The 27,621-nt window shown below is 41.9% G+C and overlaps 1 non-coding gene across 1 annotated transcript; it reads left to right on the top strand.

The window, feature by feature from the left end:
- The first annotated feature begins 9,767 nt into the window (after positions 1-9,767).
- Positions 9,768-9,886, top strand: LOC145415054 (5S ribosomal RNA). The gene has a single exon (XR_013899992.1). It is a non-coding gene; the product is annotated as a 5S ribosomal RNA (ribosomal RNA).
- The last annotated feature ends 17,735 nt before the right edge of the window (positions 9,887-27,621 follow it).

Here is a 27,621-nt window from a genome sequence, read left to right as displayed (position 1 = left end):
TCAGTCTTTCATTCTCCATTCTCTTCACATGTCCAAACCACCTCAGTGTATTTCTCCTAATCTTCTCAATCACATCCACATCCACCCCACAGCGTTCCTTCACTTCTTCATTCGTCAACCTGTCCCTCCACATGCTCCTCTCAAGTAACTCATTTCCACTGCTCTCACTCTTGACTTGTTCCCCTCTTGCAAGGTCCATGCCTCGCTTCCATACGTCAGGGTAGAGATCACAATACTATCATGCAGTGACTTCTTAACTTCCATACTCACCTCCCTATTTCTCATCACTGCTTTCAGTGTACCAACAACTCTTCCTTCCCTGCTGTACCCTTTCATGCACTTCATCCCCCAAAGTTCCATCCTTACTCATCACACTACCCAAGTACTTGAATGCACTCACATTCTCCATATCCTCACCATCCAACCTCACTGCACACTCTGTGACTTCATTCCTCTCAAACACCATAACTTTACTTTTGTTTACATTAACTTTCAGATTCCTCCTCCTACACACTGTCCCAAATTCATTCACCAAACCTTGCAACTCCCATTTATCTTCACTTAACAGTACTGTACTGTATCATCAGCAAACAACAACACCGGAAGCTTCCAAATCTCACCCTCATTCATTAAAGCCACCCCCACATCCACTACCCTACCCTGCACCTCCTTTACAACCCCATTCATGTATATATTAAACAGCTATGGAGACATCACACAACCCTGTTTCAGTCCCACACTGAGATCAAGGAACTCACTCAGCTCACCATCCACTCGCACCGTAGCCCTAGCTCCTTCGTACATACTCTTCACAGCACTCAACAATTTCCCTTCCACTCCATCTATTCTTAAAATCTTCCACATACCTTGCCTATCTATTCTGTCATAAGCTTTCTCCAAGTCCATGAAGGCAGCATACACTTTCCTTCCCTTCTCTAGATACTTCTCCACTAAACATCTTAGAACAAATATCTGATCTACACACCCTTTTCCCTTCCTAAATCCCCCTTGTTCTTCTCCAACTAGCTCCTCTGTCATACACCTAACCCTATCAATGAGTATTCTACCATATATTTTACCAGTCACACTAAGAAGGCAAATACCCCTATGGTTACCACATACTTCTCTCTCCCGTTTTCCTTTGTACAGAGGAACAATTATACCTGATTTCCAGTCCTCTGGAACCCTTCCCTCTTCCCAAGCCAATCTACACAACTTCCATATCCACTCCACAACAATCTCACCCCCATACCTAAGGATATCACCACACACTCCATCAATTCCTGGGGCCTTTCCCAATTTAATCTACTTCATCGCTTCCACTACTTATGCCCTACTGATCTCTTCCTCCCTCCTCTCATCTCTTCTTCTCCCAGCCATTCACCAACCACTTATACTCCCACTGCTCTCACTCTCTACATTCAACAACTCCTCAAAGTGCTCCTTCCATCTCCTCAATTTCTCTCTCTTCTCCACCAATAATCTATTTTCCTATCTTTCACTCCCCTACTATTTCCCCTTTCACACTGCCTTACTTTCTTTACCTCCTTCCAAAACAATTTCTTACTTTCCCTCCATTTCACACATAATACTGATATATATATAGATAGATAGATAGATAGATAGATATAGATATATATATATATATAGATATACAGTAGATATATTTATAATACCCTGGGGGTAGGGGGGTTTCAAGAATACTCCCCCAGGATCCCTGCTTGTCGTACGAGGCGACTAAAAGGGTTGGTGGTGGGTTAGTGCCCCACCCCGTAAAAAGAACTAACTAAACATGAGAATAAAGCGCCTTGGACCAGGACGGACCATACGTTGATGACTAAGGAACAGCCAAGGACATTCTGAGGGTGGGAACATGGAATGTGAGAGGAGTGAATGATGAAGTGAAAGAGAGAGAGATTGTTCAGGCGCTTGAGGATGCAAGAGTGGATATATGTGGACTGACTGAAACTAATTGGAAAGGTGAAAGGGTGAGAGAATGGGAATATGGTTTAGGTATATGTGCGGGAGTTAATGAGAATGAGAGGGCAAGAGAGGGAGTATGTCTGATGATAAGCAAGAAGTGGAAGGAGAATATAAGAGAGTATGGAACAGTAGGTGCAAGGATTGTATGGGTGAGGATGAAAGTAGATATACAAGCGTGGGCGATTGTGTGTGTATGCTCCAACAGAGGACCGAGTGGCAAGAGAGAAAGATGAGTTTTGGGCGAGAGTAGAAGCATGTATGGACAAATTTGAGAGGAGCAAGAGAGTGCTTTTGATTGGAAACATGAATGGCAAAGTTGGGAATGTAAGAGTGGATGGAGTGGTTGGTCAGTGGGGTGTGCCAGCTGAAGTAGATGGGAATGGGAGTGCTTTGGTGGACATCAGTGCTGGTAAGGGGTTGGCAATAGCCAACACCTACTTTCGCCATAAGATGATCCACCGGTATACATGGAGAGTAACGAGGAGGCTGGATGGTGAACTTGTTGAATGAAAGGCAATGATAGACTACGTGTGTGTGGATAAGCGAATGAGAAGACAAGTGTTGGATGCAAGAGTGTGGAGAGGGTGGGGGAATGGAGTCTCAGACCATCACCTAGTGATGGCCAAGGTAAAGGTGCAAAGAAAATGGTTGAGGAGATGAAGAGGAAGACAGGAGGAAACAGCTTCTGTGAGAAGAGTTGAGAAGCTGCAAGATAGTGAGAAAATGGCTGAGTATAAGAGCATAGTGGAAAAAAGACTGGGAAGGTATGACCTAGAGCAGATAGAAGGGGTGGAAGACGTACGTAAGATATTTACAGAAGAGATAGGGGCAGCGTGTGAGGTGGTTTGTGGAGTGAGGAGGAGATGCAAGGGTGTGCAAGGGACAGCATGGTGGAATGATGAGGTGAAACAAACTGTGGAACAAGAGAAGAAGGCATATAGTGAATGGTTAGCGAGTAGAGGTAGGGGAGAAGATGAGAGAGAGACGAGAGAGGTATATGTGAGCAGGAGAAGGAAGGTGAAGAGACTGGTGAAGGAGAGTAAGAAGAAAGTGGATGAAGAGGTTGGGAGGAATCTGAATGTGAAATGGAGGGAGATTAAGAAATTTGTTTTGGAAGGAGGTAGAGAAAGTGTGTGTGAAAGAGGAAATAGTAGGGGAGTGAAAGATAGGAATAACAGATTGTTGGTGGAGAAGAGAGAGAAATTGAGGAGATGGAAGGAGCACTTGGAGGAGTTGTTGAATGTATACAGTGACAGCAGTGCAAGTATAAGTGGTTGGGGAATGGCTAGGAGAAGAAGAGATGAAAGGAAGGAGGAAGAGATCAGTAGGGTGGAAGTAGTGGAAGCAATGAAGATCAAGTTGGGAAAGGCCCCAGGAATTGATGGAGTGTGTGGTGAAATGCTTAGGTATGGGGGTGAGATTGTTGTGGAGTGGATATGGAAGTTGTGTAGATTGGCTTGGGAAGAAGGAAGGGTTCCAGAGGACTGGAAATCAGGTATAATTGTTCCTTTATACAAAGGAAAAGGGAAGAGAGAAGTATGTGGTAACCACAGGGGTATTTGCCTTCTTAGTGTGACTGGTAAAATATATGGTAGAATACTCATTGATAGGGTTAGGCATTTGACAGAGGAGCTAGTTGGAGAAGAACAAGGGGGATTTAGGAAGGGAAAAGGGTGTGTAGATCAGATATTTGTTCTAAGATGTTTAGTGGAGAAGTATCTAGTGAAGGGAAAGAAAGTGTACTTGGAGAAAGCTTATGACAGAATAGATAGGCAAGGTATGTGGAAGGTATTAAGGATATATGGAGTGGAGGGGAAATTGTTGAGTGCTGTGAAGAGTATGTACGAAGGAGCTAGGGCTACGGTGCGAGTGGATGGTGAGCAGAGTGAGTTCTTTGATCTCAATGTGGGACTGAAACAGCGCTGTGTGATGTCTCCATGGCTGTTTAATATATACATGGATGGGGCTGTAAAGGAGGTGCAAGGTAGGGCAGTGGATGTGGGGGTGGCTCTAATGAATGAGGGTGAGATTTGGAAGATTCCGATGTTGCTGTTTGCTGATGATACAGTATTGTTGAGTGAAGATGAATGTGAGATGAGGGAAGCAAGTCAAGAGTGAGAGCAGTGGAAATGACTTACTTGAGAGGAGCATGTGGAGTGGCATGAAGGGACAGGTTGACGAATGAAGAAGTGAAGGAACATTGTGGGGTGGATGTGGATGTGGTTGAGAAGATTAGGAGAAATACACTGAGGTGGTTTGGACATGTGGAGAAAATGGAGAATGAAAGACTGACTAAGAGGGTGTATGTACCTGTAGGTGAGGTGGAGAGAGGGAGAGGGAGGGGTAGACCGAGGATGAGGTGGAGGGATGGAGTCGAGAGGTATATGAGGGATGGGGGGGGTGAGTTGGGGGGAGGGTAGTCAAATGGTGGATGACAGAGCGACTTGGAGGCGTTTTGTCTGCGGCCACCCTTTGCGGGATTAGGGCGTCGGGCTATAGATGGATAGATAGATAGATATTTATATATAAACAGGGATAAGGGAAAGAGGTGTGAGAGTTTGAGGGAGGGGAGCGATATGGCAGGGAACAGCGTGACAAGGAGGCAATTTGTTTGTGGCCACCTTACCAGTGAGTAATATTCATCAATGGCTTTTATAGAGGGGAAAAAAAAAAGTGCACTATAAAAGAAGAAATCCTTTACCTTTCCGTTACAGGTCATCTGCAGTTGCGGTACCCCAGTCTGTCCAGTCAAGAAGCCCTATCAACCGTAGGCAAGCAACTGCTCCTGAAAGGCCATCCTGAGAACAAAAGAGTAATGTAAAAATTGGGAAAACAATCAAAAATATATCCAATCTAAAAAGCTACCCATGAACAAAACTTAATACACTGAGCCTGGGTGATGCCATTTTTTACTTTATTTTGCTAATACAATCACATTCAACTCTGGAAAGTCTTGTACTGAATGGCTGTATAAAGGCTGTATCTCTCTAAACAGAAGTTATACATACATAAATAAATGTCCTATGCAATATAAATCTATCAGATGGCAAAAATATAATTAAAAAGAAGGTTCAAAGAGACATACGGTAGATCTGGTGATTATTTGGAACAACACTGACCTAATGAGTATGGTACCTTTGTTGTGATCAGGGGGGTTCTCTCTCCATATTCAAGTTACTGCTCTCTTACATGTTCGATTCTGCTCCTTCACACCCACAACGCTCCCTACATGGGCAATTCGCTCCCTTTCATGTTCAATCTGCTCCCTTACATGTGCACACTGCTCCCTCATGCACAGCACAGTTCTCCTCCTGAAAAACTCCTTCTATTGACGTCCCTAATCTAGAATTTTGCCCACTATTGTTCGGAGTGTTTATCAAATATGATGTTACTTTTCAATCGAAAATAATATTATGAAATAGTGAGCTTCAAGGCTTTTATAACTAATATATCTGGCAGCCTATGGGCTCAACAACAATATATCATCACTAAATTTTAACTTCCAGTGGATAATATTCTTCAATGAGGAGGAACAGCATGCACAAAAATAAAGGTGAGCAAAATGAGTGCAAGAATTATCATAGCATAAGTTTATTGATTGTGGTACGGAAGGTACATGGAAAAATTATTATAAAGTTAAAGAGATATCAGAAATCCTAGTCAGTGATGAATAGGGTGGCTTTAGGAGTGGCAGAGGATGTGTGGATCAAATATTTGCAGTGAGACAGACAGCACAGAAGGCTTGTGAGAAGGACCATAAGGTGTTTATAGTATTAATGAATCTGGAAAAAGCATATGACTAAGTGGACAGAGAAGATTTGTGGAAAATTTTTTGCACGTACAGTGTAGATGGCAAACTGCTAGGTGCCGTCACGTTTTTATGTTGGTAGTGAAGCATGTGTAAGGGTTAATGGGCATCTAAGTGAATGGTTCACAATCGGTGTGGGTGTGCGACAAGGTTATGTGATGTTCCCATGGTTGTTCAATATATATATGGAATGGGTGATGAGAGAAGTAAAAACACGAGTAATGGAGAGGGGGATGGTGTTGGTAATGAATGGTGATGGATGGAATATCTCAAATTTGTTGTATGCTGATGATGCTGTACTACTTGCAAATACCGGATAAGAACTTGGTAGGCTAGTACAGAGTTCTGCTGATGTCTGGGAGCACTGTACCTTGAGAGCAAATGCAGAAAAGAGTAAAGTGATGGTTATTGAGAGCGAAGGTGACTCCCACTGCAATGTTACAGTGAATGGAGAGACTGGAATTGGTGGGATAGTTCAAATACCTGGGTAGAGTGATAGAAAAGAGAGGAAAATGTGCAAAAGAAGTGGAAAATAAAGTGGCACAAGGAAGAGAGGTAGCTGGTGCAATGAAGGTCTTGATAAGAAACAGTGTTGAGTGTTACAGCTGCACGAAGCTTACAAGGAGTGTTAGTGCCAACTTTAACATATGGATGTAAGACTATGGTGTGGCATGAAAATGAAAAGTCAGGAGTAAGAGCAGTGAAGACAGGACGGCTGAAGAATGTATGTGGAGTACAGAGAGTGGATAGGATAAGAAATAATGTGCTTTGTGAAAGATGTGGAGTGAGGAAGTGTGTGGAAACCAAAATCAGAGAGAGTGTATTAAGATGGTATGGTCATGTGGAGAAAATGGATAACAATAGAGTGGTGAAAAAGGTACATCTGAGCAATTTTGAAGGAGGGAGGAGGTGAGCTAGGCCAAGGAGAAGGTGGAGAGATATGGTGGATGAATGTGTGAGGAAGAGAGGTCTCGAAGTCAGTGAGGCTAAGGAACTGACATGATTGAGCTGGCTGGATGAATGTTGTGAGGAGAAGTGCATGACCAGAGATTTGTCACTCCTTTTTAACGTGGCAGCGTCTGGATTGACCCTGTCAGATACGTTTACGTGAAGCTACAGAACGTGGTGAATGTTTTTGGCGTATCCGATACAGCCAGGATTCTGGGGTCTTGAATGATGAGTGAATGAATGTGTGGCCCATTGGATTGGGCAAATCTGGGCTGTCTGGACACCGCTACTCCTCACCCTGCCCAAGGGTGGGAAAGGAGGTCCAGATGATGATGTATTCTTCCCATGAGGTGTCATCTGCACCTGTGATACCCCAGTCTGTCCAACTAAGAAGACCCACCAACCACAGGCAAGCAATTGCTCCTGAAATGCCACCCTGAGAAAATAGTAATGTAAAAATTGGGGAAAAGATCAACATAATACCAATTTTAAAAGCCTGACTTTTTACACACAACTGTTACTTTAAATTCACAAAACTCACAAACCTGCATCACAGATAGCAATGAACTTTAACAGCTGTTTCCCTTTACCGATGACTATCTGCAAACTCTCAACAGTAGGGCACCAGGTTTCACAGCATCCAGTTTGGAGAAAAGCACTTTCATGGCAGCTATCACATATTCCTGTGACTGTACATTCGCAAATAAAAAACACACTTTTGCACCCTCCACCACCACAAGTTTAGGTTTCTCGCTAAGGCGATGTAAGAACCAACACTCAGTTTCGGCTAGTTTCCTGCACGGGTTCAGTGTGTCTGCAAGTTGGGTGTTAGGCGGCATCATACTGGGACAAAAGTGGCTAAGATTTCCAGGATCGAATCTCAGCCAGACCAGTGGATTAATTTGTCATGTTTCATTTTGATTATTAAACTGGCTGGCAGTGTTGTGGGATGTGAAGCGAGGCTTGAAGGGCAATGAGACAATGATGTTGACAGTGTCTTAGTCCTTACATCTCGGGGGTGAGCTGTCCGGTGTGGTTTGCAGGGCCCCCAAGGCTACACAACCATGTGTGTTCAATACTGACGAAATTAATCACCAAGGGGAGAAAAGTGATGTAATGGGGTACATAAAAGCCCATATTGCTTAGAGGCGCGGATCCTTTCATTGGCTCAGTGGTACCGTGTGTGCCTATGAAGCACGAGGGCCCAGGATCGAATCTCGGCCAGATGTGGATTTACTTTTCAATACAGCTATTACAAGTGGGTACGCCATGGTATTTTGTTAGAACTGACCGCGAGGCACAAAGACAGATGACACTGCTAGACGTTTCGGAGTGCAAAAACACAGGTGTGTGACAACTCCACTTTGCTAGCTGCTTCAGCTCACAAAAGCCACTCGCATGACAGCCACTTTTGTCCCAGTGTGATGCCACCTTACACTCTCACATCCTTGATTAGGAATTGACGGAACTATGTTATCTGGTGCTCCAAGTGGAGCCGAAGGTAAACCAGGTGATGCTGTGTAATGGGGTGTGTAAAAAAGCCTGCGTTGCTTAGGGGCAAAGCAGCAAGCCTCTCTTTGCCTCGGTGGTGACATGCACACCTATGAAAAGCGAGGGCATGAGACTGAGTCTCAGCCAGACCAGTTTGATTAATTTGTTGTTTTATTTCGGTTATTACATTAGTTGGCAGTGGTGTGGGATGTGGTGAGGCTTGGAGGGCAATGATGCTGTTGGTTAGCTGGCAGCACGCTAGTAATTACATCCTGGGGATGAGCTGTTCAGTGTGGTCCACACCATCCTCAATGGTGGCCTCCAATGCTATGCTAACATGTGTGTTCGAAACTGACCAAATTAATCACACCAAGGGGAGAAAAGAGTGAAGTAATGGGGTCCATAACAGCCCGCACTGCTTAGAGACAAAACGGGGATCCTCTTTATTGCTCAATGGTAACGTGCGTGCCTATGAAGCGCGAGGGTCCGAGATATAATCCTGGCCAGACGTGATTAATTTGTTAAGTTTCAGTTCGGTTATTACAGGTGGAAATGGTATACGAAGGCATGAATCTGGAACAATAAGCAATAAAGGGAAGGCTAGGTGTGACTACCGGAAGGGGGTGAAAAAACACAAGTACGATAAGTGAATTGTGGCGGAAATGGAAAAAGGTGCTTGAAACCCTGAAATATGCAAAATGTATACTGTAATGTGCCAGAGTCGACTGTGCATAGTATGAGAAAACAGCTGAGTGAACTGAAGACCAATCTAGCCTTTGCAAAGAACCATTTTGAACCAGGCGGAAGAGGTAGATGAGTGCAATGACTGAGTACAGTTCATTTATGCTAATGGTTGAACATTAAAGTTACTTTAAGATTTAATATGTTCATAGCAGGATTTCAGGTAACTTTAGGGGACATTTAAATTAGGAAATACACTAGCGGCACGAGTTTTCTTACCGGCCTGGTCCCTATTGGCTTATTTCTCATAAAGTCAATGTCCCAACTTTGGAGGAACTTTGCACGGTCCCTATCAGACACAAAACCCGGTGCCCTACTGTACTGTAAGACAGCTTAACCCTGGAGTGCGTGATTTTCTGCCACTGAGATGCTCTGCTCCCAATCCACACCATCATTTTATACTCAACCTCACCTTTCTAGCATCATCATCAGCATTTCGAATATATCAGTTGCTTAAAAAAAAAAAAAAAAAAAAAAAAAAAAAAGATTGGTAACAATGTGAATCTCAGCTTCTCTGCTGTGCTCGCCCCAGCTTCCCCTGGCCTTCATGCTCAGCACGAATTAGTTTTTACTTTATACTCATTTAAGCCCTTAATGACCTTCTTACGTCCATATCTTCCACACTCTTACCAAGAGCTTGTTTTACTGTCTGTCACTCCCCCAAACAGTACCTTCCAATAATAACAAAAGGGCAACATTCTACGTGGTTATGGGCACTTTGTAACACCTTTTGCTTGGCGAATTAATCTGCTGTCACTGATACAAATTTTCTCGATATTAAAAAGATATGAACAGCAGAAACGGCCACACCACGTTGAGTATACCGCTTCCCGTTCGATCAGCGAAGTTAAGCAACGTTGGGTCTGGTTAGTACTTGGATGGGTGACCGCCTGGGAACACCAGATGCTGTTGGCATAACGTTCTCCCTACGTGTCAAGTGGGGTTGGTGGAGGATTAGTGCCCCTCCCTGTAAAACAATTAACTCTATGCCGTTGGCCACCCCGTTTGGGATACATGGCATCTGGCAATGAATGAAAAAAAACAGCAGAAAGTGAATGTTAACATGTAATATGGAAAATAAGTAATTAAGAATGGCATACTCACAAAATCAGGTGTGCACAGATATTATTTTGGCTGACTACAAGAATATGGCCACCTTCTCTACAATTGTATACAGGTATTGCTTACTTCTTAATAAGGGGGGGGAGGTGAAGTTTGGGTGGGGGTCCGAGGGGGTCCTGGGATGCATCCCCCCATTTATATGTGTATTTCAATGGGGAAAATCGTTCCGATACACGAAATTTCGAATTACGAAAGTTTTTTTTGGTCCCTATCCCTTTCGTATATCAAGGACTCACTGCACTATGCAATATTCGGTGTGGGGCTTGGCTGAATTACGCTGGATAATTGAAAGTTTGCTGTAATACACTTCAACACTTTTATAACTAACATATGTGGCAATGAATGGGCTCAGTAAGAATGTATCATTAAATTTTAACTTCCAACGTTGGTAATATTCATCAATGACTTATGAGCAAAAAGACATTATGGAAAAAAATAGTGCACTTTAAAGAGTATTCTTTACCTTCAAGTTAGGTATCATTTGCAGTTGTGGTATCCATCTGTCCAATCAAAAAGACCCATCAACCACAGGCAAGCAAGTGCCCCTGATGGGCCAGCCTTGAGGGGGAAAAAAAAAAAAAGGGGGGGGGGAGAAAATCAAAATAAACTTACCCAATAATTCACGATGCTTTCATAATCTATCGTCCCTCGGTTAGGTTACGGTATACACATATTCCCCACTATTTGACAAGGATGCATTCCATGAAAAGTGGTTGAATAACGAATTGGTCAAATAACGAACCAATTTTTCCCATAAGATTGTTAATAAATTGGGGGGTTTGGTTCCTGACCACCTTCGTCATTCAAAAAATATTCAATAAAGATGGAAAAAATACCAGTGTAGCTATATCAATGAAAGTGGCACAGGGATTTGAGGTGTTTTCTATAGACCTACATTCTCAAAGAAAATTATTTTAGTACCGTACTCCATACATCTCAGATGATTGACATTTGATTTTCGATCAAAAAAATATTGAAGAACAAATGAAATATACCTACTTAACGATACTAAAGAATGCTGCCTGAAAGCCTTCGATAGTATAAATCCGATCCCCCCAACTGGACGTGACGTCACAACACGAAACAAACTCAAATGTACTCGATTTAAAACCATAAATAACAGTGGAAACCTAACTCGGGGGCTTTGCCCCAGGTCCCTCCAATGATTATAACCTACCTAACCTGGTGTAAACTAACATGTGCACTCCATAAAACTGGTGCCAAAACAGTATCGTGCATAAAGAGCATTCATTAATCACTGGCGCAATAGTCACCAAGGTTGCCATTTTGTATTTTTCATTACCAAATGTGGGCCAATTTGGTAACGAAAAGTTTGTTTGGCAATGAATCAGCATAATCCATTACCAAACGGATTTGTGGGGGCGCTCACCATCCACTCACTCGATGTAGTGCTGCTCTCAGGTGTCTGCCCTTTCCTCTCCTCCATCCCTCTTTCCTTCCATCCTCTTGTCTTCCTTTCGTTCATTCTTTCCTTGTCCTTCTGCCTATGGGCAACTTTACACTCCCTCTTCTGTCTTTCTTTCCTTCATTCTTTTCTCTTCCTTCTGCCTGTGGGTGACTCTACACTAAGTGACAAGCCAAATGGTTTCCTGTACACCAGGAAACCATTTACTATGCTGGGTGGTAACCATATAACCACATTTTGGCACCTGGTGGTTTAGTGGGTAATTATTGCGCTCCAATCGGACTGAGCCGGTAAAGGTTTATATCCAAGGGATGGTTGGGGTTGATTGCTCATGTAATGCCACTCAGGGATGAGTGAGGCTGGTCACTCTCATCTTAAATGTCGGGACCAACTGCCTAGCCCCGGGCTCCTACGCTCCTCATGGGGCAATGTAGGATTGGATGATAGATAGATAGATAGATAGATAGACAAAGATACAGAGGATGGAGACAGTGGATTGTCTGCTCTCTTTGACTAATCTGCTAGCCTGCATAGTGCGAAAATAATCAACATGCTGCTGATTATAAGGACAGTGATTATTTCCATTTGTATATAAAATTATTGAAGAATAAATGCTTGCTTTAAGAAACTGGCACCGGTAATGAAAAGTTATACAGTAGTTGGTAATGAAAATTGAGGAGTTTGGTCACGTGGCTGAGTTAAGCTCTGGCAACCCTGATCGTCACCCAATCATGCGATGGCGAAACACTCACTCAGGTTGGTAAGCACATGACTGTGCTTGACAGGAGGTAATACTGTAGTAGGGGTCTTGGGTGGAGCCATGGTGGTGCTGTAGTAATCCACGAGGCCAATTAAACATGCAGACAGATGAAGAGGTAATCAATCAGCAGGGCAGAACAAAGAAGAGGCAGCTCAGCTGGTCTGTCTGGAAGCACATGGTTTGAATTGTCAAAATGGTGGGGATAACCACGTCAAACAACGAAAAAGGGTATAGATTTACAAAAGTAGAAACAATGAATTGTCGAATAACGATCGGTTGAAAAACGAGGGTTTGGTGTATAAGGAAACATAGGAACATTATTTTTTCAAACTTTCACAATTTTTTCTTAACCAAAACCTGCTTGAACTTCCTGCTTTTATCCCTCTCTCTCTCTCTTCTCAAGTTTTGATATTTGGTTCGACGACTCATTAATCCCCAAACACACGATGATGCAAAACGAGCCAAATGGGGTTAGGGTGAAGAGGAACTGATGATGCACTTGTTGGTGCTGATCTGAAGTGATGCCAATTAGGCAATTTTGAACAAAAATATTCACCAAAAATTAAGTTTTAACATGAAGCACATCAACCTTTGCTCTGTCATAGGGGAAGGTGTCTATTTCAAGGCCAACACTCTCAAATAGTCAACTTTCTCTCAGCTTTTGGTGGGGGGGAGGGGAGGGGTGTATGCGCGATTTGCTCAAAAACTATTGGTTGTATAAAAATTCCGAAGACACCACGTGAAATTCTGCATATAGACATATACTTAGCTCTTGCATGGTGCAGGCAAAATATCGTGGTAGGAAGTTGGAAATTTATTTTCATTGAGGAAGCACATTATTCTCACTCCATTATGGTACGGTGCTTTCACTGTACTTTTACTCATTAGTTTTGTGTGTTATCATTAGCTTATTATATAGTATTAACATCAGCGAAAATGATGGTATACAATTTATACCAATATAACCAATTCCTTGGACAAATAAAATCCACAGGAATGTTTTCCTTTGTGCGTGAGTCCAGGCTACCCTCATGGAATTTTCTCTGATCATGTCACAAACTTAACCCGCCCCATCCCGACCGATTTTCCACCACTGACTCCCCCCAATCCCGACCAATTTTGGATTTTTTTTTTTTTGGCTTAAACCTCCGCTTTTGGTGAGAAACATCGAAAATTCAAAGAAAAATCGCTCACCTGAGGTTTAAAATACTCGATACAGGTAATAGTGCTCCATACCTGACTGGGTTTTCCATCAGGCTGGCTCCAAAGAAAATGAGTTCTATCGGAGGGTAACTATTCCACACCACTCATAAATGGTATTTATTTATTTATTTGGTACAAATTTATATGTAGTAAGAGAGAATATTGGTTTTCACACAGTAATATAGACAATATAAGCATTGTTTCACTCACCAAACACATCAACATACCTTACCTTTTTTGGCAACATTACCTGATCATCATTTCTGACTGTTTCTTCCTCTAATGCTATGTAAACTTTGTCCACACTGTCATCGATTGGGGAATCATTCTGGCCCTGGGCTTCATACCATAGAACGTCATGTCTATACTCTGGTAACAGATGAATTGCCGAGACAATAGCGTGCGAGGGAGGGGGGGAGGTCATGCAGGGTAAGGCATTGTCCCTGCCTGGCATCTTGTGGACAAAGGTGTCCCATGTATATTTACAAAAATCATGCGCGAGAATTGAAAATTGTGCAAATTAGGGACCCTGCAACTGATGCGTGTTTATATACGTCAACGGGACTGACACTGACAAAACATGTGGATGTATATATACGTCAATGGGACTCAGTAGGTTAAAGAAAGCTTTAGGTGCATGAGGGCCTGAGGGGGTTAACGTAATCTTGAATTTCGCTCCCCACTCCCCAAGGAAACAACCATGTGGGCTTCTCGCCTTTGGCAGCTTCATCCTTGCATTAAAAAAAATAAAATAAAAAGTATCGTTTAAGCCTCTAACCTCATTTATTATTATTTTTTTTTTTGCCTATCCTAACCTAACCAATCCGACCTAACCTATATGAGGCTGTGCTGTATTAACTGAAGTAACTGGTACTCAAAATTCGTGTCACTGGGAGAACAAAAAAATAATGAATTTCGTTTGGGGTTGAAATGATAAAAGAACCACAAAAATAACATTAACCCCTAAAACGCGGATCGTCGCGTTTGCGACGCTCGGCCATAAGGGCAGGACGGTGGGTCGTCGCGTTTGCGATTTTAGTAAATTTTGAATAACCGCGGGCAAGCAGGCTCCAGCTGGTATTGTCTATCAGTACCACCACCCTCTAGCTACAACTAGCATACTTTACCTTTGTACTACTGACCTCAGTTGTTGCCAAATATCGCGTTTTCCCCCCGTACCCCCCCCACCACGGCCCAGCCAGCCTGGCTGTGATACATGGCAGCGCTCTGAGCGCTCAGAACTGTAAATCTGCGATCTCCTCTCACAAGCAGTTTATACTACTAGGAAACGCTTGTTTCCCCAGTTGTAACACTAGCTTTTTTTCTCACGGTTTGCCTCTGTTTAGCGTCAGTTTACTGCAGGCTTTCAAAGTGAGATTATGGCGAGTTCTAGCTCTTCCCAGTCAGTGCAAGCGGCCGACAGGAACGAGAATAAAGTGGCGGACGTAAGGCAGAATAAAAAGCACGCCGTGGTGATCTTTTGGGAAGTAATATGATTGAAAATAATGTAGTATACATGTTTTTAGCTGTGAAAATGGAAATGTTTGTTGAGTGATGGGAAGACCGCCGCCACAGTGCATGTCGGCCGTACGCTCTGTTGATTTTAGCCTTATTTTCAGTGCTTATTGTACAAATACGGATTCCTAACTACCTTTACGTTGTAGTATAAAGTTTACTGTGACAGAATGAGGCTGTGGTAGAGGGGAAACCGGGTTGCTGGAGGTGTGAAAGTGAAGATTTGGTTACCCAACTTTGCAAGTCTCCACAAGTCCTTGGGTAGTCCACGAAGGCTCAACACCTGTCTCTGGAGAAAGCTGAATGCAAGTACTATCTGCCATACCAAGTATAATGTTCTAGGGTTAATCTCTCATTTTTGGCGAATATTTTCCTACAGGTACTCAGACCGCGATACAACCCCGCCACTTGGGGAGGATCGACTGTAAACAGCCGCGTTTTAGGGGTTAAGGAAATTTCAGTGGCTAGGTTATGGTAAAGGCTGCCTTCATATAGTGGCACTGACAACCAGGCAGTGGAGTTGCCTAGGTATGAGCTACAAACACCCCTCAACTACTTCCCTACCTCTCGTGAGCAGGGAGGGTGTCTGCAGATGGGAAATTTAAGCCTGCAGTCCACAGGGTTCACATTCATTTACAGCCTGGGATCACATCAACAATTACGCTATCAGGCTCTCAACCTAAATCACAATGCCAGAAATACTCTATCAGAAATGAATAAATTACACAAAAAAGTATAATAACTTGCACCTCATCCCAAAAAACAGAATTCACATAAAAACTTCGCTCTAGGTACGCGTAGGCAAGGTGACCGTACATACCCTTACCTCAAGGGGATGTATAGCCATTATTTTGCAGTCCACTTCATATTACCGTTCTCCATCTTCGTCCAGGATATATAGCAATACTTTCTGACCTGCTTTAAGACGTCTTGCTATCCGATGATACAAGATTTTTCGCGAATACACAAGCATCTTTCCTGTCCATTCAGCCCCAAACATGGCTGCCAGTCTCCCCCAAGCAATACATCCGGGACATGCAATATTTTCTTGAGCGACATAAAACCAATATAGGATGATGATAATAATAATAATAATAATATATATATATATATAAAAATGGCAAGGAAAAAGTCAATTAGTTACTTATCTCCATTATTAACCTCGCATTTATAACCACAGAAAATGGGTCACCGGGAACTATTCTAAATTTTGTAAATCTCCTAAACAACTGAAATATAAGCATCTGTTCAGCTTTCGATAGCCTTAATCCCGAAAGAGGTGGCCAGAACTAACCTCCTCCATGTCAATCTGTTCGTCATCAAGTTATCCTCTTTCAGCTCACATTTCCTTCTATACATTTCCACCTTATCCTCGGTCTCCCCCTTCCTTCTCCATTAGTTTGCCTTCCCTCAAATTCACATCACCTACTCGTAGCCATAATGTCACTTCTCCATCTCTCATCCTTCCATCGTTTCTTTCTCTCCCTCCATCTCTCTCATCCCTCTATCCATTTTCTCTCCCTACTCTCTTATCCCTTCACCTTTTCTTTCCATCTCCCTCATCCCTCTATCCATTTTTTCTTCTTATCTCCCTCCATCTCTTCTCTTCCTAACCCTCCATCTCCCTCATCCCTCTATCCATTCTTTCTCCCCCTCCATCTCTCCTCTCCTCTCATCTCTCTCTCTCTCTACAAACATCCCTAACTCTGTTTCAGCTCAGTTGATGGTCAAGTGTAGTCATATCAGGGTATTAATTCAGCTATGCTACTTTAATACCAACTTAAAAAGACAAGCTGTGATTCTAAGTCCTTTCCACACTTCTTCCTGACTAACATCACATTCTTATATTACCCATAAGGCAGCATTCAAGAATGATGGCAGTTTTAGGATAAGTACTGTAAAATGTAACTACTGTAGTAACCAAGGAGAAACATTACCTCAACCAAGGTTCACTGAATATCCAGCAGCCACAACAAACTCCACTGCCTGGCCCAGCTCCATTACATGAAAAACCAGCTATAGTCAACTTACAATCTGCAAGAATTTTTAATCCCTTCATTGGTAGTAACTGTATATTCAAAGGCAATTTTAAAAATTTATTGAATTAAAATGAAAGAGAAAAACATACTTTTCCACACTGGCATTAGTCCTCCATTTTCTTTAATAATTCAAATGGGCCTTACACAGCTTGACTGGATTATGTCTCACAGGTTGATTAGGGTAGGTCGGGGTAATTTTGGTCTGATAGGGCTTGGGAGTTTCCAATATTAGGTTTAATGGCAATCCTAGGTGGTTAAAAACAATGGGGATCTGAGGGACAAGTTAGGTTAGGGTGACAGGATCATCAATAAACAAACTGTCTCAGGTGTCCAGGCAGCTTCCTTAAATACTCTAAAATGCTTGTATGTGGCATGTGTCAGGAATGTAATGTTGTATGGTAGTAAGCCCTGAAAAGTAAAGGATTTTCTTAGACTCAAACGTACAGAAATGACAATTAAATGGATGTGTAGTGCATCATTGAATACAAGGCCTGGGGGAGCTAGGTTTAAGATTGAGTTCAGAGAAAGGATGGGACTGGAGTGTATTGATGTGATGAGGTGGGATAGACAGATGGATTGGGGGTGTGGAGAGGATGGAGGATGACAACTGGGTGTGGAAAGTAAAGTGCAAACATCAGGGGGCAGGGTTGTGAGAGCCAGACCAAAAGACCTGGGACAAGGTCAGACTGACCTCAGGGTTAGGTACTGAATAGAATGGCTGCCAGTGATAGAGAAGAGTGGAGAGCCACCAGTAGGTGACCAACGCGGAGGCATGCATGCGAGACTTTATGAACAAATGACCTAACTAAAATAGGGAAGCATCTGTTGCATATTGTACGATGAGCACTTCCTTAAGAACTTACAGAAGAAAGGTGGAATTGCAGAGCCCTTGTGATAATTTTTTAGGATTAGTTTAAAAAATTAAATGGTCTTAAAAAATAGCATTGTTAGGATTAGTTTTAAAAATATCCATCCATCCAACATCCAATCCTATGTTGCCCCATGAGAAGCGGAGGAGCCCGGGGCTAGGCAAGTTGGTCTTGACATTTGAGATGAGTGACCAGCCTTACTCATCCCAGAGTGGCATTACATGAGCAATAAACCCCAACCACCCCTTGGATATAAACCTTCACCAGCTCAATCCGATTGGAGCACCTTTATTACCCACTAAACCACCAGGAGCCTAAATTTGGTTATATGGTTACCACCCAGTGTAGTAAATGGTTTCCTGGTGTACAGGAAACCAATTGGCTTGTCACTCAATGTAGAGTCACCCACAGGCAGAAGGAAGAGGAAAAAATGAAGAAAAGAAAGACAGAAGAGGGAGTCTAATGTCACACGCAGGCAGAAGAAAGAGGAAAGAATGAAGGGAAGAAAGACAGAAGAGGTTGGGTGGAAAGAAGGCTGGAGGAGAGGAAAGGGCAGACACCCGAGAGCAGCACTACATCAAGTGAGTGGGTGGTAAGCGCCCCCACCTACCACACAAAATTAGCAAGAGTTGTATTTATAAAGGATACTCAAGTCTTTCCACCTTAACTGGGCCAGATTATCCTCTACTGGCATTTTTTTTCCCATAACTCAAATTCATTATAAAAAAAAAAAAAAAAAAAAAAAAAAAAAATCTACAGTCAGAGCAATAATGCCGTAGGAGGTGGCCACAAAAATCACCATGTCACCCTGTCTCCTGCCATTTCACGGTCCTCTACAAAAATAATTATCTATTGCCAGACACCTCAATCCCGTAAGGGGTGGCCACAAACAAATCGCCTACATGTCGCCCTGTCCAATGCCATTTCACTGCCTTGCTCCCAGCTCCCAAACCCCTCTCTCACATACCTCTCCTCTCCATCTCATCCTTGGCCTCACCCTCCCTCTCCCCCCCTCCACATCACTCTCATACACTACCCTGGTTAGTCTCTCACTCTCCATCCTCTCCACCTCATTGTATTTCTAACACTTTCTATCACATCCACATGTGATGGTAGATGGGGGCACCCATCATCCATCATCCACCCACTCAAAGTTAAGGTAGCTCTACACTAAGTGGCAAGCCAAATGATTTCCTGTAAATCAAGAAATCATTTACAAAGCTGGATAGTAACCTTATAACCAACCAACACGTGCTCCCAACACGACAGCAAGCGGGTTGGCCGAGGGTTAGTGCCCCTCCCCGGAAAACAACTAAAAATATGAACAAGAAAAATAATAATAAAAACCAAAATCCCTTCCATAGCCCTTTTCGACTACTTTTACTCTAACTTAACGAAAATCTGCCATCTCTCCAAACTGAATGCAGAGCTATACCAATAGACTGACCCTAGAATATGCTGCTAGTCAGAAGTGCTATGAAATGAATGTGGAGCTCTAGTATTTATTATTTGTCAAACTGTAAATTAAACCCTTGATGTGGTTACCTTGCACCTCAATGTATGGTTAGCAACAATTTGGAAACAGAAATCCATCAAATAAGTAGGGAGCAATAAATTAAACACATCAGTGTAACCTCAGGGATAAGAGATTGAAGAGGAAGGCTGCCAGAGATCGAGCAATGTGGAAAGCCACCATTAGGTGACCAAGGCAGACGCATGCAAGTGTTAGAGCCTTTATAAACTAAACGATACAATATAAATGATACAACATTCTATCACATGCTACACATTTTAGATAAAAACTTCATTTGCTCACACTGACACTCAGCATCATAATAAAGCCTTTAGTATTTGAGAATATAGTTTTTAATGCAAGGAAGAAGGAACCAAAGTCCAGAAGCCCATTCCCTCCAAGAAGAAGAAAAAAAAAGACAGTTAAATTCCAGATCTGTTCAGTTACTCACTATGTCAATCAATTCTGCAATTCTCAAGGCAGAGCAATCCATCGCTCTGCCATGATGAACCCCCACCTCAAAGCTGACGAACGCCCCACCTGAAAATAGGGATAAATACTGACATCTACTGGTGGCAGGGATAGTACCATGAAGCAGGTGTGGATTATGTAGTTTTTTTTTTTTTTTTTTTTTTTAATGCAAGGAAGAAGGAAACAAAAGCCAGGAGCCCACAAATCATTCCCTCCAAGAAAAACAATATAACAAAGAGCCTAATTCAAGATCCATTCATTTCGGAATGCCTGGAAACACTGCGTTTGAAAGGCTGGAGATCATAGGAAGTAGGAAATATGCACAGGGAGACAATTCCAGACTTGACCAGTTGCATACATGAAGGACGGAGTAAGGGTTAACTCCTGCATTAGAGAGTTAGACGGAAAAGGGATGAGTCTGTTGCTGGATGGGTGCTACATTCCTGTCATAGGGGTGGAGGGATGCAAGCAAACAGTTCAGAAAAGCAGTAACCATTGAAGTAGGGACAAGAGTAAGAGATATAAAGATGCAACAGTGCGGCGAAGAGACAGAGGTTGAAGGGCGTCAGTAAAAGTAGGAGAGTTAATGGGACAAATAGCCATTGACTCCACCATGCTGAGAAGTGCTGTATGTGGGGAGCATCCCCACACTGCGCTGTACTCTGCACAGGGGCAATTAAACTTGTGTATAAAGTCAACAACTGTGCAAAGGTAAAGAAGGTACAGAGTCGGCTTAGCACACAAAATCTCTTGGAAGATGATTTAACAAGAGATGTATTATGATCTTTCCAAGATAAATCCAACCCCAAGTATGTTTGAAGATATGCAAGACTGAGCTTTGCCTAAAACTGTCAGCCCTCCATCCTGGATGTTGAGCTGTGACAAGAGATTAACATTAGAATGTTCTGAGCTGTGACAGATTAACACTAGAATGTGACAGTCACGAATAAGCATTATGTAATGGAGGTGGGACCATAGCAGTCCACTGCTGAGCTACATGAAATATGCAGCAAAAGGAAAACCTGGGCAAGTTAGAGTAAATGTAGTATTAAAAGTGCCATATTCATCCTGATTGAGTTGGGACAGTAGATTCACACTAGAAAGGAATGTCATGAAGTGTTATAGAAAGGAGATAGAACTGTAGCATAGTCTGTCACCAAGCTCTATGAATGAAGCAGTAAAGGGATAATCTGGGCCAAGTTAGGGTAAAAGTAGTATAGAAGTATTTGGGGCATGAGGCTAATTCTGCCTAGAGGCCATTTTTACTACATATATATCCACATTAAGCTGCTGCAATAGGCTGATTAAAAAAGAAAAGTCAAATAGGGGAAGCAAAAGCAGCATGCAAGCTTAACTACAGTACTTTAACACAGTATTATAGCACTGAGTATTCCCAGAGTTCTTCTGTTAGTAATAAAAATAGATTTTCATTGCATGTGCCTGGCATACTTTCAAACTTTACCAATATTTATTTACCAATTTTTTCCCCTATCTGATGGACCCAGGATTTCAAGGGCTTGAATGGTGAGTGAATGGAGGCATGGCCCACTGAACTGGGCAAACTTTTGCTGTCTGGACATTGCTAGTCCTCACCCTGGCCTAGAGCGAAAAAGGAGGTCTGGATGATTTATAAAGGGTCCACTACAAGCTTGGGGGTTTATCTTCAGTACTATCCATATAAATCTGGTCTATCATCATCCCCATGGCCACTTGTATACCAGCTGCCTGTATTTACTCACCATATAAGAGTTGTGCAGTTCTCCAGGCAGTGCAATCCTCTGCTCTACCACAGTGAACAGCCACCCTGAAAATGGCAATATATATTAACATTAGTAGAGAAAATGCTCAGGCTTTGCCTGCGTCAACTCTGATGAGGTTAGGAAAATGGGAAGAAATATTAACATCTACACTAATGATGGATGTAATATTGTGAAACAACTTTTACAGTATCAATATCCATTTCACATATTGTATAGCAATTTCTTGTATAGCAATGTCGTGCACAGCAGTTTCAAGTCTAGTTACTCACCACACCTAGCAGCTATCTAGTGCTCTAGACAGAACAATCCACTGCTCTGCCATGAAGAACAGCCCACCTGAAAAAGGAAATATACGTAACACCTAATTCACTGCTCTGCCATGATTAACAGCCACATAAAAAGGATTAAATTATCTATTGGTGGTCTATCTATCTATCTATCTATAGCCCAATGCCCTAATCCCGCAAAGGGTGGCCGCAGACAAAACGCCTCCAAGTCACTCTGTCACCCACCATTTGACTACCCTCCCCCCAACTCCCCCCCCCCCTCATATTGGTGGAACTGCTGATAAATGTAAAAAAAAATGTGAACAAATATAACATCAATTCATGGTACAGATAAAGCTGAAAGACTCAACTCTTAACAGCTATGTGCACACTTGTCATGTGTAGCTCCACACCACATCTGGCATCTCAGCAGCTTTCTAGGCAGGGCAATCCACTAATCTGCAACCAACAACCCAGCTGAAAATGAAAAATACAGTATTTACATTTCTTAGTGGTAAATATACTGTTTAAGAGAATATTTGTCTTTATTCTGAAGCTGTTAGGAAAATGGAAACAAATATGTCCAACTATTCCTGATAGTTACTGGGAGACTGACAACTAGATGCTAATATAGACAATTGTGTACCAGTTGCATCTATAGTTACCAGATCAGTTGCCTCTGCAGTCCTCTAGGAAAAGCAATCCACTGCTCTGCCACAATTAAGAGCCACCTAAAAAAGGGAATAAATTATAATATATAATGGTGGCCAACAGGGCTAGGAATGGTGCAAGAAAATTGAACAAATATTAACATCTATTCATGATACATTCACCTACACATCAGTTTTGTGCCATATTACTGTACTCACCATATCAGGCAGCTGTGTAGTTCTCAAGGCAGAGCAATCCACTGTTCTGCCACAATGAACAGCCCACCTGAAAGGAAATACCTTTCAATACCCACTGGTGGTAATGCAGAGTCAAATGATTGTGCTGGAAAAATAGGAACAAATATCACCATCTATGCACAGTAGAGATAATGCCAGGGGAATGTCAACTCTTAACAGTTACTCACCATATCAACTCAGCAGTTCTCTAGGCAGAGCAAACCATTGCTCTGCCATGATGAGTAGCCACCTGAAAATGGGGATAAATATTAGCATCTATTGGTGGTAGAGACAGACTGATCCATCTTAATTCTATTGGTTTAAGGAAATTGGAACACATGTTAACATCATATTAAGATACTGTAGCCTTTTTAAGTAAGAAAAAAAACTGTTGTGCAGATAGTGCCATGAGACTGAACACTGATAATATATTCACATTTATACAGGTTTCATGTCTACTCACCATATCTGGCAGCTTTCTAGGCAGAGCAATCCACTGCTCTGCCACGATGAATGGCAAGCTGAATATGGAGACAAATTTTTACATTTATTCATAAAGCTGAAAGTATCTTAACTTGAATTAGGAACAAATCACCTACTGGTGGTCAAGCATTGTCCAACACCTTAATTCTGGTGGTGTTATATCCACTTGCATGCCTATGCCAGTTACAATTCTTGTCACTCACCACATAAAAAATAAAATGTTACAACCAGTACTAATTCATTCTTTTTTCCTTTTCAGGTTACACTATGATAGTCTTTCTCCTTTCACACTTTCCCATAAAATGTCCACACCAAGGTGTCCTTTCTGATTTTTTTCCTGCCGGCTTCAGTTGGAGGGTTTGGAGGGCAGAGGAGAGCCTTCCCTGCTGTCTTTATCTCACAGTAGTTCAGTTACTCTTCTAGCAGCTGCCTAGCATAGGCCAACCAGCCTACTGCAGTTATCCTCTCTCGTATCTGGTAGCTCAGCAGTTCTATAGGCAGATTAATCCACTGCTCTGCCGCGATGAACAGCCCACCTGAAAATGGGGATAAATATTAACGTTTTGCTAAAGACAGCTAACAGGATACCTTAACTCTGATATTAGGAAAATGGAAACAAATATTGACATCTGTTCATTAAAGTTATTACCGATGGAGCTCCTATCACTAGATTTACTACTAAATGTCAACTAGATGCTGAAACAGCCACTTGTTTACCAGTTACATCTACAGTACTGTTACTCACCATATCAATCACCTTTGCAGTCCTCTAGGCAGAGCAATTCACTGCTCTACCATGATGAACAGCCACCTGAAAAGGAATAAAAATAACTATCTTGGTGGTACACAGGTCTGAGACTTATGGAAACTGATAGTGTTAGAAAAATGTGAACAAATATTAACTTATGGTAGATAAAGCAGAGTGCTCAGAATGTCATCTATATAGCCACCTGCATATCTCATGTTTAGCTACTCACTATACCCAGCAGCTCGGCAGCTTTCTAGGCAGAACAATCCACTGCTCTGCTGCGATGAACAGCACACCTGAAAACGGGAAGAATTACCGTACTAACATCTACTGGTAGCAGAGGGTGTTAACAGACTTAACTCTGCATTAGGAAACTGGATACAAATATTAACATCTATTCAAGACTTACTGCCAGAAGTCAAACCCAACAGGACTGATATAGACACTTTTATACCAGTTACATCCATAGTTACCATATTGGTCACCTCAGCAGTTCTCTAGGCAGAGCAATTCACTGCTCTGCCACGATGAACAGCTCACCTGAAAATGGGGATAAATATTAACACTGGTGGTAGGGACAGTGTTAGGAGAAAATCAATTCTGATAGTGTCAGGAAATTGGAAACATCTATTCATATTAAGAGATTGTGCTGGCTGACTTTGATGTTTAGGAAAATGTACAAATGACATCTATTCAAGGTAGAGATAGTGCTGAGAGAATAACAATACAGTACATTCCAATGCATGTCACTTTCACGTCTACTTACCAGACTATGTCAGCTCAGCAGCTTTCTAGGCAAAGTAATCCACTGCTCTGCCGCAATGAACAGCCCGCCTAAAGGAATAAATTTTAATACCTATTGGTGGTAGTTCTGGGACAAATGGTGAAACAATGTGAAGAAATATTAGCATCTATTCATGGTAGTGATAGTGCCAAGATAATTCAATATAGGCACCTGAAAACCATTTTCTGTCTAGCTACTTCCCACATCTGGCAGAACTGCAGTTCTTTAGGCAGAGCAATCCAATGCTCTGCCACGATGAACAGCCACCTAAAAAAAAAAAAAAAAAAAAAAAAAAAAAAAAGGTTAGTTTACTATCTATTGGTGGCAGTGCTGTGAACTGATGGTGCTGGAAAAATATGAACCAATATTAACATCTATGCATGGCAGAAACAGTACTAATAATGTTAACTGTCACTATAACCACCTGCATACCTGCCATTTGTAGCTACTCACCATATCTGGCAGCTCAGCAGTTCTCTTGGCAGAGCAATCCACTGCTCTGCTACGATGAACATCCCACCTGAAAAAGGGGATACTTAACACTGGTGGTAGAATGTTCGGAGAATGTATGTCAAGTTAGGAAAATCGAAACATCTGGCTATTCATATTAAGAGATAATGTTGAGTGACTGATGGTTAGGAAAATGGGAACAAATATCTATTTATGATAGAGGATGCCAAGAGTGTCAACACTGCTGGTAACATTCACACTCCAGTTTCATGTGCAGCTACTCACCATACCTGGTAGCTCAGCGGCTTTCTAGGCAAAGCACTCCACTGCTCTGCCACGAGGAACAGCCCACCTGAAAATGAAGAAATATTAATATCCACTGGTGATAAAATGTTGAGAATATATTACCTCTAATGTTAGGAAGTTACAACAAAAACATTCATTCATGTCAAGAGCTTTGAGACTGACATGGTTAGGAAAATGGTTGTAACATCTATTTGTGACAGTACTGGGAGACTGTCTTAATTCTAATGGTGTTAACGCATTCACCTACTGTACATACCAGTTTCATGTCAAAGTACCTTTTTAATCAGCAGCACAGTTCCCTAGGCAAAGCTAGAGACCCTATTTACACTTACTGGTGGTAAAGACTTAAAAGAATGCCGTATTATCTTTGATAGCACTAGGATACTGAAACAAATATTAATATCTATTCATGTTAAAAGAATGCTGAGACTGTGACGGTCAGGAAAATGGGTACAAATAACTATTCGTGGCACCAGCGCGGAGTCAACAATGTTAATACTTACACACACCATTGCCATATCTAGTTACCCTATCTAGCAGCTCAGCAGCTTTCTAGGCAGACGCAATCCACTGCTCTGCCGCGGTGAACAGCCCGTCTGAAAAATTGAGATAAATATCAACATTTTCGTAGTGAGAGTGAGGATAATATGTTTCAATTCTGATGGTATTAGGAAACTGGCACAAATATTAACGTCTATTCATGTTAAAGAGTGCTGGGACAATCTGATGGTTATGAAAATGGGAACAATTAATATCTGTTCATGATAATGTGTCTAAAAACTGACAATACATTCACACATCAGCTTCATGTCTATTCACATCTGGCAGCTCAGCAGTTTTCAAAGCAGAGCAATCCACTGTTCTGCCACGATGAATACCCAATCTAAACACTGCAATGATGGAAACACTCACACACTTGAAAACACTGATATTAACATCTAACAATACAGGTACAGCACTGAAACTGTACCTATAGCTTTAATTCTGATGGTGCTAATACAGTTACTTCCATACCCGCATAGCACCAAGAGTTAACGTTTATATTTCCATGTCAGTTGCAAAGGAGGGTGTTTAAACGTTTCCATCCATCTGCCAAAAGAAGGCCATGTATCAGTTTTTATCGCAGATTGCACCTTGCAGTGTGACAATTGCATAAATTACTGATACAGCTGCTGGAAAATAATACTCACAGATGCTCCAGCGCTGGGAAGAAACTTTCGAAACGACTACCAAAAAACGATAAACGACCACAAAACCAAACCAAAAGATCCCTAAAATTCAGTTCCCCAGTTACCTAAAGTCAAGCTACCTAATATTCTATCTAAATTACTGAAGGAACCTGCCTAAAATTCATCTCCATTCCTCTCTCTTCCTAACCCTCTAGCCCACCCATCCACCTAGACAGCTAGAAATTACCTAGATAGTCCTTGAAGTACCTGTTCTATCTAATCAGAGCCAGCAAGGGAAGAAAAATGGGTTAGTGCACACAATAATAATAATAATAATAATAAAAAATAATGATAATAATAATATAATAAGAGTAACAATGAAGGTCAGGCATATAAACCAAACAATACTGAAGTATAAAAATCGATGGAAATAATATATATATGTGACTTAAGCATTTCTCGGAGGTAGTAATTTAAAAAAGAAAAAAGGATTAGCAGCAATTTAATGGACCTCCAGTGACAAGAAAATAAAGAAAAATGAAAATAGTTTAACAGCTGTTTTATTGGGCCGTCAGTGATTAAAGGAAATAAGAGAAAAAAATGGGTAACAGCTGTTTTGATGGTAAGTGTGGCCCGTGTGTGTGTGTGTGTGTGTGTGTGTGTGGAGTACCCGGCGCTGTCCAATCCTACATCACTGCAGTAAGAGACCATTGGTAATCGGAGAGAGGAGTAGGGGATGCTGTGTTGTATGACTGGCTATAAATTGAGGAGGAGGAGGAGGAAGAAGAGGAGGAAGGAAGAAGAGGAGGGAGGGGGAGTAGGAAGAGGATTACATAAGATTACATAGGAAAGCAAACAGCAACAGACCTTATAGGAGTA

This window comes from Coenobita brevimanus, chromosome 1 (assembly GCF_032717465.1).
Source record: "Coenobita brevimanus isolate Jiangsu-jjx chromosome 1, ASM3271746v2, whole genome shotgun sequence".
NCBI classification, from domain to species: Eukaryota; Metazoa; Arthropoda; class Malacostraca; order Decapoda; family Coenobitidae; genus Coenobita; species Coenobita brevimanus.
Note: the sequence above shows the minus strand (reverse complement) of the source record. Positions and strands in the feature narration are given on the sequence as shown.